At 40.5% G+C, this 17,009-nt stretch overlaps 2 protein-coding genes across 3 annotated transcripts in view; both read left to right on the top strand.

The window, feature by feature from the left end:
- The window catches only part of SOCS2 (suppressor of cytokine signaling 2), a 105,401-nt gene that overhangs the window by 20,505 nt on the left and 67,887 nt on the right, over nt 1-17,009 (top strand). The gene's annotated exons all lie outside the window — the stretch shown is intronic.
- LOC308243895 (peptidyl-prolyl cis-trans isomerase A-like) overlaps nt 1-17,009 on the top strand; it is a 52,141-nt gene that overhangs the window by 20,505 nt on the left and 14,627 nt on the right. The window lies entirely within an intron of this gene.

Here is a 17,009-nt window from a genome sequence, read left to right as displayed (position 1 = left end):
GGCAGGGGAGGGCAGTTGGGGGTGACCAGGCCTGCAGGGGAGGGCAGTTGGGGGGCAACCAGGCCTGCAGGGGAGGGCAGTTGGGAGTGATCGGGCCAGCAGGGGAGCAGTTAGATGTCAATCAGGCCAGCAGGGGAGCAGTTAGAGGCAATCAGGCAGGCTAGTGGTTAGGAGCCAGCAGTCCCAGATTGTGAGAGGGATCCCAGATTGGAGAGGGTACAGGCTGGGCTGAGGGACCCCCCCCACCCCCCAGTGCATGATTTTTGTGCACCAGGCCTCTAGTTTTAAATAAAATGTTTGTAAACATTCATGTACAGGTCTTTGTGTGTAGATATATAAGTTCATCTCTTTTACACAAATACCAGGAGTGTTATTGCTGGATCATATAATAAGTGTATGTTTACCTTGATAAGAAACTGCCAAGCTGTTTTAAAGTGCTTTTACCATTTTCCATTCTCACCGGCAACCTGGGAATTTTTGTTGATCCAATGTTTGGTAATGTCAGTCTTTTCAGTTTCAGATATTTTAGTGGGTGTGCAATGTTATCTTCTCGTTTTAACTTATATTTTCCTAAATTCAAATTAGCATATTTTAATGGATTTTTTTTGCTGTACATATATATATACTTCAGTGGAAGTATCTGTTTAAATATTTTGACCTTTTTTTAAGTTGGATTTTTAAAATAATCTTATTGAACTGTAAATGTTCTTTATAAGTATTCTGAATACAAGTTTCTTATTAGATATAGAATTTTTTAATTTTCCAAGTCTGTGACTCCTCCCCCCATTTTCTTAACATTATCTTTTTAAATAACAACTTTATTTATCTTTTGAAGAGCAGAAACTTTTAATTTTGATAAAGTCCAATATATCAGCATTTTCTTTTATGGTTTGTGATGTTTGTGTCCTATAAGAAATCTTTGCCTAACCCAAGTTAGATTTCTCCCATGTTTTCTTAGAAGTTTTATAGTTTTGTCTCTTATATTTAGGTCCACTGTCCATTTCAAGTTAATTTTTGTGTATGGTATGAAGTAAGGGCCAAGATTCACTTTTTTGTTATGGATGTAAAATTGTTCAAGAACCATTTGTTGAAAAACTATCCGTTATCCAGTAAATTACCTGAGCACTTTTGTTGAAAATCAGTTGATTATATTTTGGTGGAGCTATTTTTAGATTCCCTAGTCTGTTTCCTTAATCTATATGTTTATCTTTAGACCAGTATTACATTGTCTTTATTACTGTCACTTTAGAATAAATATTAAAATCAGGTAGAGTGAATCTTGCAAGTTTGTTATTCTTTTTAAAAAATCATTTCTAGGTAGGTTCTTTGCATTTCCAAATAATTTTAGGACCAGTTTGTCAGTTTCTACAACAAAAATAAAAGGCTACTCAAGTTTTATTTCAGACTGTGTTGAATCTGCCCAACTGGTGTGGCTCAGTGGTTGAGTGTCAACCTATGAACCAGGAGGTCACAGATTGATTCCTGGTTGGGGGCACATGCCTGGGTTTTGGGCTTGATCCCCAGTAGGGTGCCTGCAGGGGATCACTGATTCACTCTCATCATTAATGTTTCAATCTCTCTCCCTCTCCCTTCTTCATTGAAATCAATAAAAATGTATTTTAAAAAAGACATCTTAACAATATTGATTCTTCCCATCCATCAGCATGATTTGTCTCTTTGTTTGGTTCTTCCTTGATTTCTCTAGGAAGCCACAGCAGCAGGGGCTGAGGCAGAGTGGTTAGGGGCAATCAGTCAGATAGGCAGAGTGGTTAGGGGCAATCTGGCAAGCAGGCGAGCAGTTAGGGATGATCAGGCAGGCAAGCAGAGGGGTTATGGGTGATGAGGCAGGCAGACAGAGGTGGTTAGGAGTGATCAAGCAGGCAGGCAAGTGGTTAGGGGTGATCAGGCAGGCGAGTGGTTAGGGGTGATCAGGCAGGCAGGCAGAGGGGTTAGGGACGATGAGGCAGACAGGCAGAGTGGTTAGGGGTGATGAGGCAGGCAGGCGAGTGGTTAGGGGCAATCAGGCAGACAAGCAGGTGAGCGGTTAAGAGCCAGCGGTCCCAGATTGTGAGAGGGATGTCCGGCTGCCAGTTTAGGCCCGATCCCGCAGCAGTTGGACATCCCCTGAGGGGTCCTGGATTGCGAGAGGGTGTAGGCCAGGCTGAGGGACCACCCTCTCTGTGCATGAATTTCGTGCACCGGGCCTCTACTATATATGTGTGAGTGTATATATATATATATATATATATATATATATATATATATTCATTTTTTTTAATCTTATTGCACTGGATAGGACCTCCAAAACAATGTTGAAAAGAAATTGTAAAAGTGGACATTTTTGCTTTGTTCCAAAACTTAAGGGGAAAATATTCAATCTTTACTCTTAAGAATGATATTAGCTGTTGGTTTTTGTTGATAAGGTTTCTCAAATTGAGGAAGTTTTCTTATGTCCCTGGTTTGCTGACATTGTTTATGATGGGTGGATGTTGAATTTTATAAATGTTTTTTTTTAACATTAGTATTGAGATATTTATATGATTTTACTATTTTAGTCTATTGAGATTGTGAATTTTATTGATTGATTTTGAAAGTTGAGCCATCTTGGCTTTCTTGAAATTAACCCAAGTGGGTCATGATATATCATCCTTTTTATATATATCTGAATTCAGTTTACTAGTATTCTGTGACTATGTTCATGAGATCTATCCTATATAATAAAAGGCTAATATGCAAATAGACCAAACTGCGAAATGACGTGTCTCTATGACAGCCATGGGCAAACTACGGCCCGCGGGCCGGATCCGGCACGTTTGGCTGTTCTATCCGGCCCGTGGAGCCGAAAGAGCGGAGGGTTCTCTTGCTCTTCCCTCCGCTCCTTTACTTTGAATTTATATTAGTTCACACAAACACTCCATCCATGCTTTTGTTCCGGCCCTCCGGTCCAGTTTAAGAACCCATTGTGGCCCTCGAGTCAAAAAGTTTGCCCACCCTTGCTCTATGATGTGCAGTGACCACTAGGGGGCAGACACTCAATTCAGGAGCTGCCCCTTGGTGGTCAGTGCACTCCCACAGGGGGAGCTCCACTTAGCCAGGCTCACGGCTGGGGAGCACAGCGGCGGTGGCGGGAGCCTCTCCTGCCTCCGCGGCAGTGCTAGAAGTGGGCCTAAGCCAGCAGTTGGACATCCCCCAAGGGCTCCTGGACTGCAAGAGGGCATAGGCCAGGCTGAGGGACCCCCCTCCCCCCAGTGCACAAATTTCGTGCACCGGGCCTCTAGTTGGTCTATAGTTTCTGTCTTATCTGGTTTTGCTATCGAGATAATGTTGGCCTTTAAAATGAGTTGCAAAAGGTTTCCACTTCTTCTATTTCTTTGGAAAAGTTTATGTAAAATAGGTGTTATTTGTTAATTGTTTGCAAAAATTAATCAGTGAAGCCTTCTGAATCTGGAGTCTATTTATTTAATAGAAAAATGTATATACAAATTGTCCAATTTTTCTTGAGTGAGCTTTGATACCTGGTGATTTGTTCTTTTGTGGTGGTCTTTGTGTGAGATGTTGGCATGTTACAACTGTCTTCTGATTTCCCATGTGCTATCAGGGATATTTTATTATTTATTTATACCATTTTAATTTATTATGCCATCTTTTAATGCCCATTTAATGGCTGCAATCAACAGATTACATTTAATTTGGTTGACAATGAACATGTGGCAGGGGAAACTTGGTGGTTGTGGCAGAATGGAAGGTATTGTACACCTTGTGCTAAAAAATATTTTGTTCGGAAAGACAGGATTTCCTGGTGACTTTGTTAGACAAATTTGTCTCTTTTAAATATGGGGTTTTTTTTAAATAAGAGAATAATAGAGGGGACCTTGCAACAAAAATCTCCTTCCCAGCAAACATTGGGAAAACTAGCGGGAAAATGGTAGGATTTACCAGCATGATGTTCACAGTTTATATAATTTAGAATTATTTCTAAATAGATTGTTTTTGGTAATGGATAAGAAACAATATTTTGGTGTTTGTTTTAGAATTATTGGCACACGCTGAAATGTAATGATTTCTTGATTAGGAGTATTTTAAAACAAAATGGAAAGAAACCAACTTTCCCCTAATTCTTTATTCTTAGCCTATGTTTAAATATTGTAAATAGCCTTTGAAAATGTTACAGCCACATTTGTTGAAATAAAACTGTCAATAATTTGAATGACCTATTTTTTAAAAAAATTTACCCTCCAACCTACACTTCCACTTAAAATTTTATCTATGTTCACATTAAATACTATAGTGTTTTCCGAAAGACAACTTGTTTGTAAGTACACAATAACCTATTTAATCTACTTTGGCTTAATTTACTTACATGTAAAGTAGGTATTTTTTTCTACCATCCTCAGTGTTGTTATAAGAATAAAATCAGGTATATGCTATAACATATTGGTGAAGAGAGATTAAAACCATCACTTAAAGGCACACTGATGATATACTGCTTTCTTTTATGGTAGGATATGATCATCATAATTTTAAGGTACAAAGACAGCAGAAAAGGCCTGTATCAGCTGTCTTTCCACATGGAATGTATATGGAGACTGCCCTGTGGCTTGAGGAGGTGGATACTGTGTATTCTGTTTAAAGTTTGCCTTCTAGCCCCAGCTGGTTTGGCTCAGTGGATAGAGTGATGGCCTGCGGACTGAAGGGTCCCGGTTTTGATTCCAGCCAGGGCACATTCCCAGGTAGCGGGCTCAATCCCCAGTAGGGGGTGTGTAGGAGGCAGCCAATCAATGACTCTCTCATCATTGATGTTTCTATCTTTCTCTCCCTCTCCCTTCCTCTGGAAATCAATAAAGATATATTTTTTAAAAATAAAGTTTGCCTTCTAGAGCTCTGTCACATGCCTGTAGATAAAGTTAGTCTCTCCCATGATTGCCAATCTCTAGGTTGGTTCACTGGGTGCTGTTGCTTCTCAGAATTCCATGACTAAGCCAAGAGTGATGTTTGTTATTTACTAATAGATATTTCTTCTGCCTGCTCTGCTTACCACATCATCACACCAGGCCTTGAACTTTGTGAACTTCTCTGGAAAATCAAACATACCTAGAAGCTCCCCAGGCTTAGGTCTAATAACACCATCAATTGCTCTTTGCAAGATCATGGAACAGAATTTAGAAGGTGATTTGAACAAGGAAACATAACAGCTCATTGAATCAAAAATTTTCATGAGAAAACAAGAATCCAGAGAAGCTAAGGAGCTTGATCAAGTTATCTTCTTCCATGAAGCCTTTATGGGTTTTCCAAGATGGTTGTAGTGCTTTCCAGCAGTTTGCAATACCACTCTGTGCACGCCTCCATGAATTTTTATCCTTTGTTAGAATGCTTTGCTGGTGGTGTCTCTTTCACTAGACTGAGATCTCCTTAGGATTGGGCTGAGTTATACTTGTCTACAAGCCTGGTACATTTTAAGTACTCATGAATGTTTGTTGAGTGGGTGAGTCTCTCACATGCTGTCTACTAGGTACTATTGTTGTGAGGCCAGGCTCATGGAGATTAAGGAGAAGCTCTAAGAGAGCCAAGTTTCTCTTGGTAGTAGGCTAAGCCATAGATTATGCTGAGAAGCACAACCGGTAAGGGAAGATGAGAGTTAAAGGGATCCAGGCCAGAAAGAAGGTAGTAAAAGTGTTTCAGGTTTCTCACTTGTAGATGCATTCATTCATTCAAAATTTTTATTTTATTTTATTTAAAAAAATGTATCTTTATTGTGGAAAGTTTTATAGATGTCCCCTTCCCCTTCTCCATTGAACTCCTCCCCACCACTCCCACCTCCTACCCAGGCCTTAATCGCACTATTGTCTGTGTCCATGGGTTATGCATATCTATATCTATATATCTATATCTATCTATATCTGTATCTATCTATCATCTATCTATCTATCTATCTATCTATCTATCTATCTATCATCTATCTATCTATCTATCTATCTATCTATCTATCTATCTATCTATCATCTATCTATCTATCTAAAAGCCTAAGTGACCATTGCAACTGAACGGATGACCGAACAGGCTGCGTGGGGCGACTAGGCCAGCAGAGGGGTTAGTGAGGGGCAACCAAATGACCGAGCAGCAGGCTGCGTGGGGAGACCAGGCCGGCAGGGGGGCAGTTAGGGGTGACCAGGCTGGCAAGGGGGGGGCAGTGAGGGGCAACCAGGCCAGCAGAGGGGGGCAGTTAGGGGCGACCAGGCTGGCGGGGGGGGGGGGAGTTAGGGGTGACCAGGCCAGCAGGGGCGGCAGTTGGGGGTGACCAGGCTGGCAGGGGGGACAGTTGGGGGTGACCAGGCCATAGGGGGGGCAGTTAGGGGTGATCAGGCAGGCAGACAGATGAGTAGTTAGGAGCCAGTGGTCCCAGATTGTGAGAGGGATGTCCAACTGCTGGTTTAGGCCCGATCCCCCGAGGGGTCCCGGATTGGAGAGGATGCAGGCTGGGCTGAGGGGACACCCCCCCCGCCGTGCATGAATTTCATGCACCAGGCCTCTAGTATGTGTTAATCTCCTCCTGCTCCCCCCATTCCTGTAAGAATCATCAGTCTGTTGCATGTTTCCATGTCTGGCTCTATTTTGTTTGTCATTTTATTTTGTTCATTATACTCCTCATATAAGTGAGATCATATGATATTTGTCTTTCTTTGCCTGCCTTATTTCGCTTAGCATAAAACTCTCCATGTTGTCTTGAAGGGTAAGATATCCTTCTTTACTTATATACACCAGTATTCCATGGTGTGTATGTACCATATCCTTTTTATCCTCTCATCTACTGATGCGCACTTGGGCTGTTTCCAGATCTTAGCTATTGTAAATAGCACTGCTATGAACATAGGGGTGCTTTATGATTGATGTTTCAGGATTCTTAGGATATATTCTAGAAGTGGGATCACTGGGTCAAATGGTAGATCCATTTTTAATTTTTTGATGAAATTCCATACTGTTTTCCATAGTGGTTACCCCAGTCTGCAGGTCCACCCACAGTGTACTAGGGTTTCCTTTTTTCCGCATCCTTACCAGTACTTATTGTTTGTTGATTTATTGATGGTAGCCATTCTGGCAGGTGTGAGGTGGTACCTCATTGTAGTTTTAATTTGCATCTCTCTGATGATTAATGACATTGAGCATTTTCTCATATGTCTCTTGGCCTTTTGTATGTCCTGTTTGGAGAAGTGTCTATTTAAGTCCTCTGCCCATTTTTTAATTGGATTGTTTTTCTTCCTTTAAGTTGTATGAGTTCTTTATATATTTTAGAAATTAACCCTTCATCAGATGTATCATTGGCAAATACGTTCTCCCATACAGTGGGATGCCTTTTCATTTTGTTGATGGTTTCTTTTGCTGTGCAGAGCTATTTATTTTCATGTGGTCCCATCTGTTTATTTTTCCCTTTGTTTCTCTTGCCCCAAGTGTTGTATCAGTGAAAATTCTGCTATGTGAGATTTCTGATATTTTGCTGCTTATGTTTTCTTCTATGATTTTGATGGTTTTACAACTTACATTTAAGTCTTTTATTCATTTTGGGTTTATTCTTGTGTATGGTGTAAGTTGGTGGTTTAGTTTCATTTTTTTGCATGTACCTGTCCAATTTTCCCAACACCACTTATTGAAGAGACTGTCTTGACTCCATTGTATGCTCTTGCCTCCTTTGTCAAATATTAATTGAGCATAATGGCTTGGGTTGATTTCTGGGGTCTCTGGTCTGTTCCATTGGTCTATATGTCTGTTCTTGTGCTGCTAGGGCTGACCAACAACCCCTGAACAACGGATGAACAGATTACTGCAACACAGTTTCACTGTGAAAGAGAAGGCTAAGGGACAACCTGACTGATAGCAGCCAGGCAGCCTTGATTGCCTGCCTCATTAAGCCTTTATTGGAATTTTTATCTTTAGATACAATTAGTAGGGTGAGTAATCTTTGAAGGACACATGTGTTTACATTGTCCTCTAGGCAAAAGCATCCAGGGATTAAGAATAAGGATTCCGGTCAACACCTGGGAGTCTGCATGTGCAGACTTGTTTGGAAAGGTCAAGGAATAATTAGGGGCACCACCTTCGATACTCTCCTAAGTCTCCCCTAAGTCAGAATTCTGATAAACAGGGAAGACATTCTTCCACACACTTCCCTTTTATCAGAATGTCCTCCTTATAAACTTTCCAACCAAGTCTCATGCTTACCAACATTGTGCCAGTACCAGCCTATTTTGATTACTGTGGTTTTGTAGTATAGCTTGATATCCAGTATTGTGATCCCTCCAACTTTGTTCTTTCCCAAGATTGCTGGGGCTATTCAGGGTATTTTTTGGTTCTATATAAATTTTTGGAGTGTTTGTTCTAAATCTGTGAAATATGCCATTGGTGTTTTAATAGGGATTGCATTGAATCTATAGATTTTTTTGGGGTAGTATGGACATTTTCATGATGTTAATTCTACCAATCTATGAACACAGTATATTCTTCCACTTGTTTATATCTTCTTCTATGTCTTTTTTCTATGTTCTGTAGTTTTCCAAATACAGCTCTATTACCTCCTTTGTTAAGTTTATTACTAAGTATCAATTTTTTGTTGTTGCAGTGGTAAACAGGATTGTTTTTTTAGCTTCTCTTTCTGAGAGTTCATTAATGGTGTATAAAAGTGTCATCAATTTCTGGGTGTTAATTTTGTCTCCTGCTACATTGCCAAATTCATTTATTAAATCTAGTAGTTTTTTGGTGGAGTCCTTAGGAATTTCTATGTACAATATCATGTCATTTGTGAATAATGAGTTTTACATTCTTTCCAACTTGGATGTCTTTTATTTTTTCTTCTTGTCTGATCACTGTGGCTAGGACCTCCATTACTATGTTGAATAAAAGTGATAAAAGCAGACATCTCTGTTTTGTTCCTGTTTTTTGGGGAAATGGTTTTAGTTTTTGCCCATTGAGTACGATCTTATGTAGGTTGTCATATATGGCCCTTATTATGTTGAGGTTTGATCCTTCTATCTGTACTTTGCTGAGAGTTTTTATCAAATATGTGTGTTGGGTTCAGCAAGTGTGGTTCAGTGGTTGAGCATCCACCCATGAGCCAGGAGGTCAGGGTTTGATTCTTGGTGAGATCACATGCATGGGTTGTGGGCTCAATCCCCAGTAGGGGGTGTGCAGGAGGCAGCTGATCAATGATTCTTTCTTTTTTTAAAAAATCTTTATTGTTCAGATTATTACAATTGTTCCTCTTTTTTCCCCCATAGCTCCCCTCCACCCAGTTCCCACCCCACCCTCTGCCCTTACCCCCACTGTCCTCATCCATAGGTGTACGATATTTGTCCAGTCTCTTCCTGCACCCCCCACACCCCTTTCCCCCCCGAGGATTGTCAGTCCACTCCCTTTCTATGCCCCTTATTCTAGTATATTCACCAGTTTATTCCATTCATCAGATTTTTTTATTTACTTGATTTTTAGATTCACTTGTTGATAGATATGTATTTGTTGTTCATAATTTTTATCTTTGCCTTTTTCTTCTTCTTCCTCTTCTTAAAGAATACCCTTCATCATTTCATATAATACTGGTTTGGTGGTGATGAACTCCTTTAGCTTTTTCTTGTCTGTGAAGCTCTTTATCTGACCTTCAATTCTGAATGATAGCTTTGCTGGGTAGAGTAATCTTGGTTGTAGGTTCTTGCTATTCATCACTTTGAATATTTCTTGCCACTCCCGTCTGGCCTGCATAGTTTCTGTTGAGAAGTCAGCTGACAGACGTATGGGTGCTCCCTTGTAGGTAACTAACTGTTTTTCTCTTGCTGCTTTTAATATTCTTTCTTTGTCTTTTGCTCTTGGCATTTTAATTATGATGTGTCTTGGTGTGGTCCTCTTTGGATTCCTTTTGTTTGGGGTTCTGTGGGCTTCCTGGACTTGTAAGTCTATTTCTTTCACTAGGTGGGGGAAGTTTTCGGTCATTATTTCTTCAAATATGTTTTCAGTATCTTGCTCTCTCTCTTCTTCTGGCACCCCCATAATTCTGATGTTGGTACGCTTGAAGTTGTCCCAGAGGCTCCTTACACTATCTTTATATTTTTGGATTCTTTTTTCTTTTTGCTTTTCTGGTTGAGTGTTTTTTGATTCTTTGTATTTCAACTCTTTGACTTGATTCTTGTGATCCTCTAGTCTGCTGTTAGATCTCTGTATAATATTTTTTTATTTCAGTCAGTGTATGCTTAATTTCTAGTTGGTCCTTTTTCATATCCTCAAGGGTCTCGCTAAATTTATCAGCCTTTTCTAGAAAATTCTTGAAAAACTTTGTGGTTTTGAACTCTATATCTAGTCGTTTGCTTTCCTCCATTTCTTTCATTTGTGATCTGTTTATTTGTCTCTGCATTTTGGCTGCTTCTCTGAGTTGATAGAGTGGCTTTGTGTGCTAGGTGTCCTATAGGGCTCAGTGGCTCAGCCTCCCCAGTTACCTGAGGTGGACATTCTTGGTGCACCCCTTTGTGAGCTGTGAGCACAGTCTTGTTGTAGTTAAGTCTTGATTGTTGTTGGTATCACTGGGAGGAATTGACCTCCAGGCCAATTGGCTGTGAGGATCAGCTGTGTCTACGCTGGGAGAACTTCTGTGCTGTAGACACCCTTATGAGACAAGACTTGCAAAAGCCTCTGTGCTCAGCTTGGATGGGGCGGAGTCTCAGGGTGGAGCAGACAGCATTGGTTTCCCATCAGCCCTGCCCTAATAGGCCCCTGGGTCTCAGTGTCCTGTGGTAATCGCTGCAAGCTCCTCTGAGAGAAAGCCGCCCTCGAGTTCCACCTGCTTCCAGACAGTTCAGTTTCTCCCCGAATGAGTCTGGGTCCCCAGAGTCTCACCCAGAACTGGAGTTCAGTGCAGTTGGGAGCTTTTGTCTCCCTCCCGCTTGAGAAAGCCAGCTGCTACTCAGTTGCCTGTCCTCTCTGCGCACACACGCCTCAGTACTTCTGCCTTCCGCAGTTCCTCTGAGTCTCAGTGTGCTTTTCTCTTTCATGACAGTCCAGTTTCACCCGTATGAGTCTGGGTCCCCAGAGTCTCGCCCGGAACTGGAGTTCAACACAGTCGGTAGCTTTTGTCTCCTTTTCGCTTGAGAAAGCCAGCTGCGCACAGTTGCCAGTCCTCTCTGCGCATGTGTCTCAGTACCTCTACCTCCTGTAGCTCCTCTGAGTCTCAGTGTGCTTTTCTCTTTCCTTCTAGTTGTAGAATTTCCACTCAGCCAGCCTTCCTGTGGTTCTGGATGATGTCCGTTTTGTCTTTTAGTTGTAGTTTTGAAATTGTTGTGCGAGGCAGCAGTTTAGGTGTTTACTTATGCCGCCATCTTGGTTTCTCCTGATCAATGATTCTTTCATCATCGATGTTTCTATATCTCTCTCCCTCTTCCTTCCTCTCTGATATCAATAAAAACATATTTTTAAAAAATGAGTGTTGGATTTTGTTGAGTGTTTTTTCTGCATCTGTTGATATAATCATGTCATTTTGGTCTTTCAGTTTGTTTATGAGATGCATCACATTTATTGATTTGCTTATATTGTATGAGCCTTGCATCCCTGGAATAAATCTCATTTGGTCATGGTGTATGATCTTTTAAATATATTGCTGGATCCGATTTGCTAATATGTTGTTGAGGATTTTAGCATCTATTTTCATCAGGGATATTGGCCTATAATTTTCTTTCTTGTAGTTTCTTTATCTAGTTTTGGAATTAGGATAATGCTGGCTCCATAGAAAGAGCTTAGAAGTGTTTCTTCCTCTTGATTCTTTGGAATAGTTTGAGGATGATAGATGTTAGTTCTTTATTTGATAAAACGTCCCTGTGAAGCCCTCCAGGGCAAGGCTTTTTTTTAAATTTTTTATTACTGCTTCAATTTCATCATTTGTTATCAGCCTATTCAGGTTTTCTGATTCTTCCTGATTCAGTTTTGGAAGGTTGTATTTTTCTAGGAATTTGTCCATTTCATCCATTTGTTGGCATATAGTTGTTCAAAGTATTTTCTTTTTTTTTTTTTTTAATATATTTTATTGGTATTTTACAGAGAGGAAAGGAGAGGGATAGAAAGCTAGAAACATCGATGAGAGAGAAACATCGATCAGCTGCCTCCTGCACACCTCCCACTGGGGATGTGCCCGCAACCAAGGTACATGCCCTTGACCGGAATCGAACCCGGGACCCTTCAGTCCGCAGGCCGACGCTCTATCCACTGAGCCAAACCGGTTTCGGCCAAAGTATTTTCTTACAATCCTTTATATATCTGTGGTGTCAGTTGTTACTTCACTGCTTTCACTTCTGATTCTATTTATTTGGGTCCCCTCTCTTTGTTTCTTGATTGTCTAGCTAAAGGTTCATCAATCTTGTTTATCTTTTCAAAGAACCAGCTCCTGGTTTCATTGATCTTCTGTATTGTTTTTTGTTTTGTTTTGTTTTTAGTTTCTGTGTCATTTATTGCTGCTCTAATCTCTACTATTTCCTTCCTTCTACTTACTCTGGGCTTTTCTTTTTGTTCTCTTTCTAATTCTTTAAGTTGTAGGGTTAGTTTATTAGAAATTTTTCTTGTTCTTTGAGGTAGGCCTGTAGTACTATGAACTTCCCTCTTAGGATTGCTTTTGTTGTGTTCCATAGATTTTGGGTGTTTGTGTGTTCATTTTCATTTGTTTCCAGGACGTTTTTTATTTCTTTGATCTCGATGACCATTCATTGTTTAATAACAGGCTATTTAGCCTCATGTGTTTGAATGCTTTGGGGTGTTTTTATTGTAATTGATCTCTAGTTTCATACCATTGTGATCTGAGAAGATGCTTGGTATGATTTCAATCTTCTTGAATTTGTAGAAACTTAGTTTGTGTCCTAACATGTGGTCTGCCTTTGAGAATATTCCATGTGCACTTGAAAAGAATATATATTCTGCAGCTTGGGGTAAAATGTTCTGTAAATATCAATTAAATCCATTTTATCTAGTGTGTCATTTAGGGTCATTTTTCCTTTTTAATTTTGTTTGTCTAGAATATCTGGTGGTGCTTAAATTCCCCAACTATATGGGGGAATATATGTTTATCGGGTTATATCATATTATTGTATCAATCCCTTCAGTATTATGAAGTGTCCTCATTGTCTTGTTATAGCCTTCATTTTGAAGTCTATTTTGTCAGATATGAGTATTGCTACCCCTGTCCTTTCTCATTTCCATTTGCATGAAAAATGTTTTCAATCCCTTCATTCTCATCCCGAGTGTGTCATTTGTTCTGAGGTGGGTCTCTTATAGACAGCATATATATGGGTCATGTTTTCTTTTTCATTCAGCTATACCAGTGGTCGGCAAACTCATTAGTCAACAGAGCCAAATATCAACAGTACAACGATTGAAATTTCTTTTGAGAGCCAAATTTTTTAAACTTAAACGTCTTCTAACGCCACTCCTTCAAAATAGACTCGCCTAGGCTGTGGTATTTTGTGGAAGAGCCACACTCAAGGGGCCAAAGAGCCACATGTGGCTCGCGAGCCGCAGTTTGCCGACCACTGAGCTATACTAAGTCTTTTGATTGGAGCATTTAAGTCATTTACATTTAATGTTCTTCTTGATGGTTACTTATTTGTTGCCATTTTTATTCTTTTGTTGTTGTTGTTAATCCTTACCTAAGGATATTTTTCTTGATTTTTAGAGAGAGACGAAGGGAGGGAGAGAGAGAAACATTGATGTGAGAGAGTCACATTGATTGGTTGCCTCTAGCACACCTCTCACCAAGAGCTTGGGAACGAGCCTGCAGCTAAGGTACGTGCCCTTGACCTGTATCGAACCCAGGACCTTTCAGTCTGTGGGATGACTCTCTATCCCAGGGGTGGGCAAACTTTTTGACTCAAGGGCCACAATGGGTTCTTAAACTGGACCAGAGGGCCGGAATAAAAGCATGGATGGAGTGTTTGTGTGAACTAATATAAATTCAAAGTAAACATCATTACATAAAAGGGTACGGTCTTTTTTTTTTTTTATTTCAATAGTTTTATTCATTTCAAACATTTTAACAAGAAGAATGTAAACACTAATTATTATAATTTGAAACTTCAAAAAATGGAGGAATCATAGCACAATAACATACCTTATATTGAAGATGGCAAAGGCAAAATAAAATTGCCTAACAAAGGAAAGGTACAAAAGCCTTTCAAATTAAACTTAAATATAATAAAATAATTTAAAACTAAAACAAATAGAAAAGAACAAAATGTGTAAACAGTAAATTAAACATTTTCTTTAGTGCAACTTCCAAATTATGCCCGGGACGTAGATGTAGATGGCAATGTAGACTGGGATGAAAGGTTTTTGGTCTTTAAAACATCAACTTCAGTGGGAACAGTGTTGTTGGTCTCCTTTTTTAGCTAATGCATCAAAGTCTGGAGTTAGTTTTGTTGTGGCTATTCTCAGGATAGATCTGAGGTGTTCGTCAGTTAAGCTGGATCTGTGAGGGGCTTTGTTGATGTTCATGATGCTAAATGTCTGCTCACAAACATAGGTTGACCCAAACAGCACCAGTATCTTCTGTGCCATCCTCCGGATGTTTGGAAAAGTGGCTTCATTAAGTGAAGCATAAAAGTCTCTTAGTTCAAGAGAGCTGAATTTCTCCTTTAGGACAAAGTCAGACTGAAGATCGATGAGTTCCAGTTGCACCTCTTCTGGTGCTGTTTCAGGGTTTTGTGACAAAGGACAGGCCACCAGTTGAAGTGACTAAAAGCTGAAAGTCTTTGTTGTTTTATTAACAAGTCATTGTGATGTACAGAATGTGGGAACAGGAAAAAATTGTGTTTGAGTAGAGCTCTTAATCTTACCTCAGAAAAGCTCTGATACTGTGCTCTCCAGGGGCGTGTCTCCCTACATCACCACGACAACATGTCTACGCATTCCCAGGGTGATGTCGGGGGACGTGTCCGTGGGCATTACAAGGAGCCTCTGGAAGATTGAGAGGTTGTTCCTTCTACTGAATGGGCGGATATAAATCCGCCCACTCAGAAGAAGGAGCTGCGGCCGTGTTTCCCGACGTTGCCATGTTAACACTGCTGCTGGTGAAGGAGCGGAGGGGAGAGCAAGAGAACCCTCTGCTCTTTCGGCTCCGCGGGCCGGATAGAACAGCCGAACGGGCCGGATCCGGCCCGTGGGCCATAGTTTGCCCACGGCTGCTCTATCCACTGAGCAAAATCAGCTAGTGTGCCATTTTCATTCTTTATGCTTGTGTTCCTCACTATCTCTTTATTTCTCTCTCATTTCTTCTTACAACATCCCTTTAGCAGTGCTGGTTTGGTGGTAATAAACTCAGAAGACAGTCAGTGCCAGACAGGCTGGGAGTACACACGTTGCAAAAGTGTTAACACACCGTGGCGAAACTATAGCAATCTGGTGATGATGAGAGGAGATGTGATGAGATGAATCCTTGGAAAATAGATGACCTTGCCTCAAATGATTGACAACCATGTTGTTGACTTTTTGTTGACACAGATATAACTCCAATCCAACCCTTATCCATACATCCATGATCAATAATCTTCACAAAAACTGAATCTCAGATAAAGATTAAGGAAATTACAGTACACAAAAAAAAAACCTCACGAGTCAATTATATGTTTGTTGGATATGTTCCAAATTCAAGATGCAGGATTAGAACAGCAATCAAAGCAAAATAATTGCATCGCTGGTGACAAACACACTGGATAGTTATTAAAACTTAAGTGGTGTGACATCCTACAAATGGTGACTACAAAGAAAAGAAAACTTGGTGCAGAGTGTTGATCTTTCCAAGAGAAATGGACAAAAGATTATTTTTTTGTTGAAGTCAAAGGCAAACCTGTGTGCCTAGTTTGTGGCGATGTGTTAGCAATAATGAAAATAGCCGATCTGGAGCATCACTACAGCTCAAAACATGCTAAACTCAGTGAATTCGGAGGCTAAATGCATCTGGATTAAGCCAGTGCTCTTCAGCGGAGTTTGGAATCGCAACAAGCCACTTTCACTAGGCCTCGTTGTGACAGAGACAACCTTATTCAGACGTGTTATGTAGTGAGTGAGCTAATGGCAAAGAAGTTGAGGCCTCACGTAGACGGAGAGTTTGTGAAAGGGTGTATGGTGGCTGCTGCTGCGCTATTAGCACCAGACAAAGTAAAATTGTTCAGAGTGTTAGTTTTCTCAGAGAACCATCTCAGATCAGATTACAGACTTAACACAAGATATTGAAAAAATACTGAAGGATTCTGCAGGAGAATTCCAATTTTTCTCTCTGGCTTGTGATGAGACAACGGACATAACAAATACTGCCCAACTGGCTGTTTTCATTCATGGGATAACTGCAGAGTTTGACATGCGAGAGGAGCTGCTGTCACTGGAAGCCACGCATGGCACTACAAGAGGAGAGGATTTGTTTGAGAGACTTGTTTTATCAATGAAAAAATTTGAGCTAACATTTGAAAAGTTAAGTGGCCTTACAACAGATGGAGCTCCAGCCATGATTGACTCGCAAAAAGGGTTAATTGCATTTGTCAAGAAAGAACTGAATCATCTCAGTTTTGATTCAAGTAATTAAATTGTATGCCACTGCAACATACACCAAGGAAATCTTTGTGCACAGTCATTGCGGCTCAACAATGTGATGGCAACAGTAGTGTCATGCATAAATTTTGTCAAAAGCAGAGGGTTCAACAGCCACCTGTTTAAGGAGTTGCTGAATGATCTTGAGTCTGAGTACGGTGATCTTGTTTATCACTGTGAAGTGTAGCGGCTGAGTCACGGGAACATGTTCATGAGATGGGATGAAGTCAAGCAGTTCATTGTGGGAACCCCTTTCACGTCCGGCGTGGTTTAGGGTTCTGGAGTAGGCCGAACACAAATGAAAGAGACTAGAAAAATATTAATTTGGGAAATGGGGGCCAGGCGGAAGCCCAACTCTAGTGGGAGGACTACGCTTTGCTTCAGCCTTGCCATCCCTTTTATTCAGGTTTGGGATACACCCA

This window comes from Plecotus auritus (genome assembly GCF_963455305.1).
Source record: "Plecotus auritus genome assembly, chromosome: 3".
NCBI lineage: Eukaryota > Metazoa > Chordata > Mammalia > Chiroptera > Vespertilionidae > Plecotus > Plecotus auritus.
Note: the sequence above shows the minus strand (reverse complement) of the source record. Positions and strands in the feature narration are given on the sequence as shown.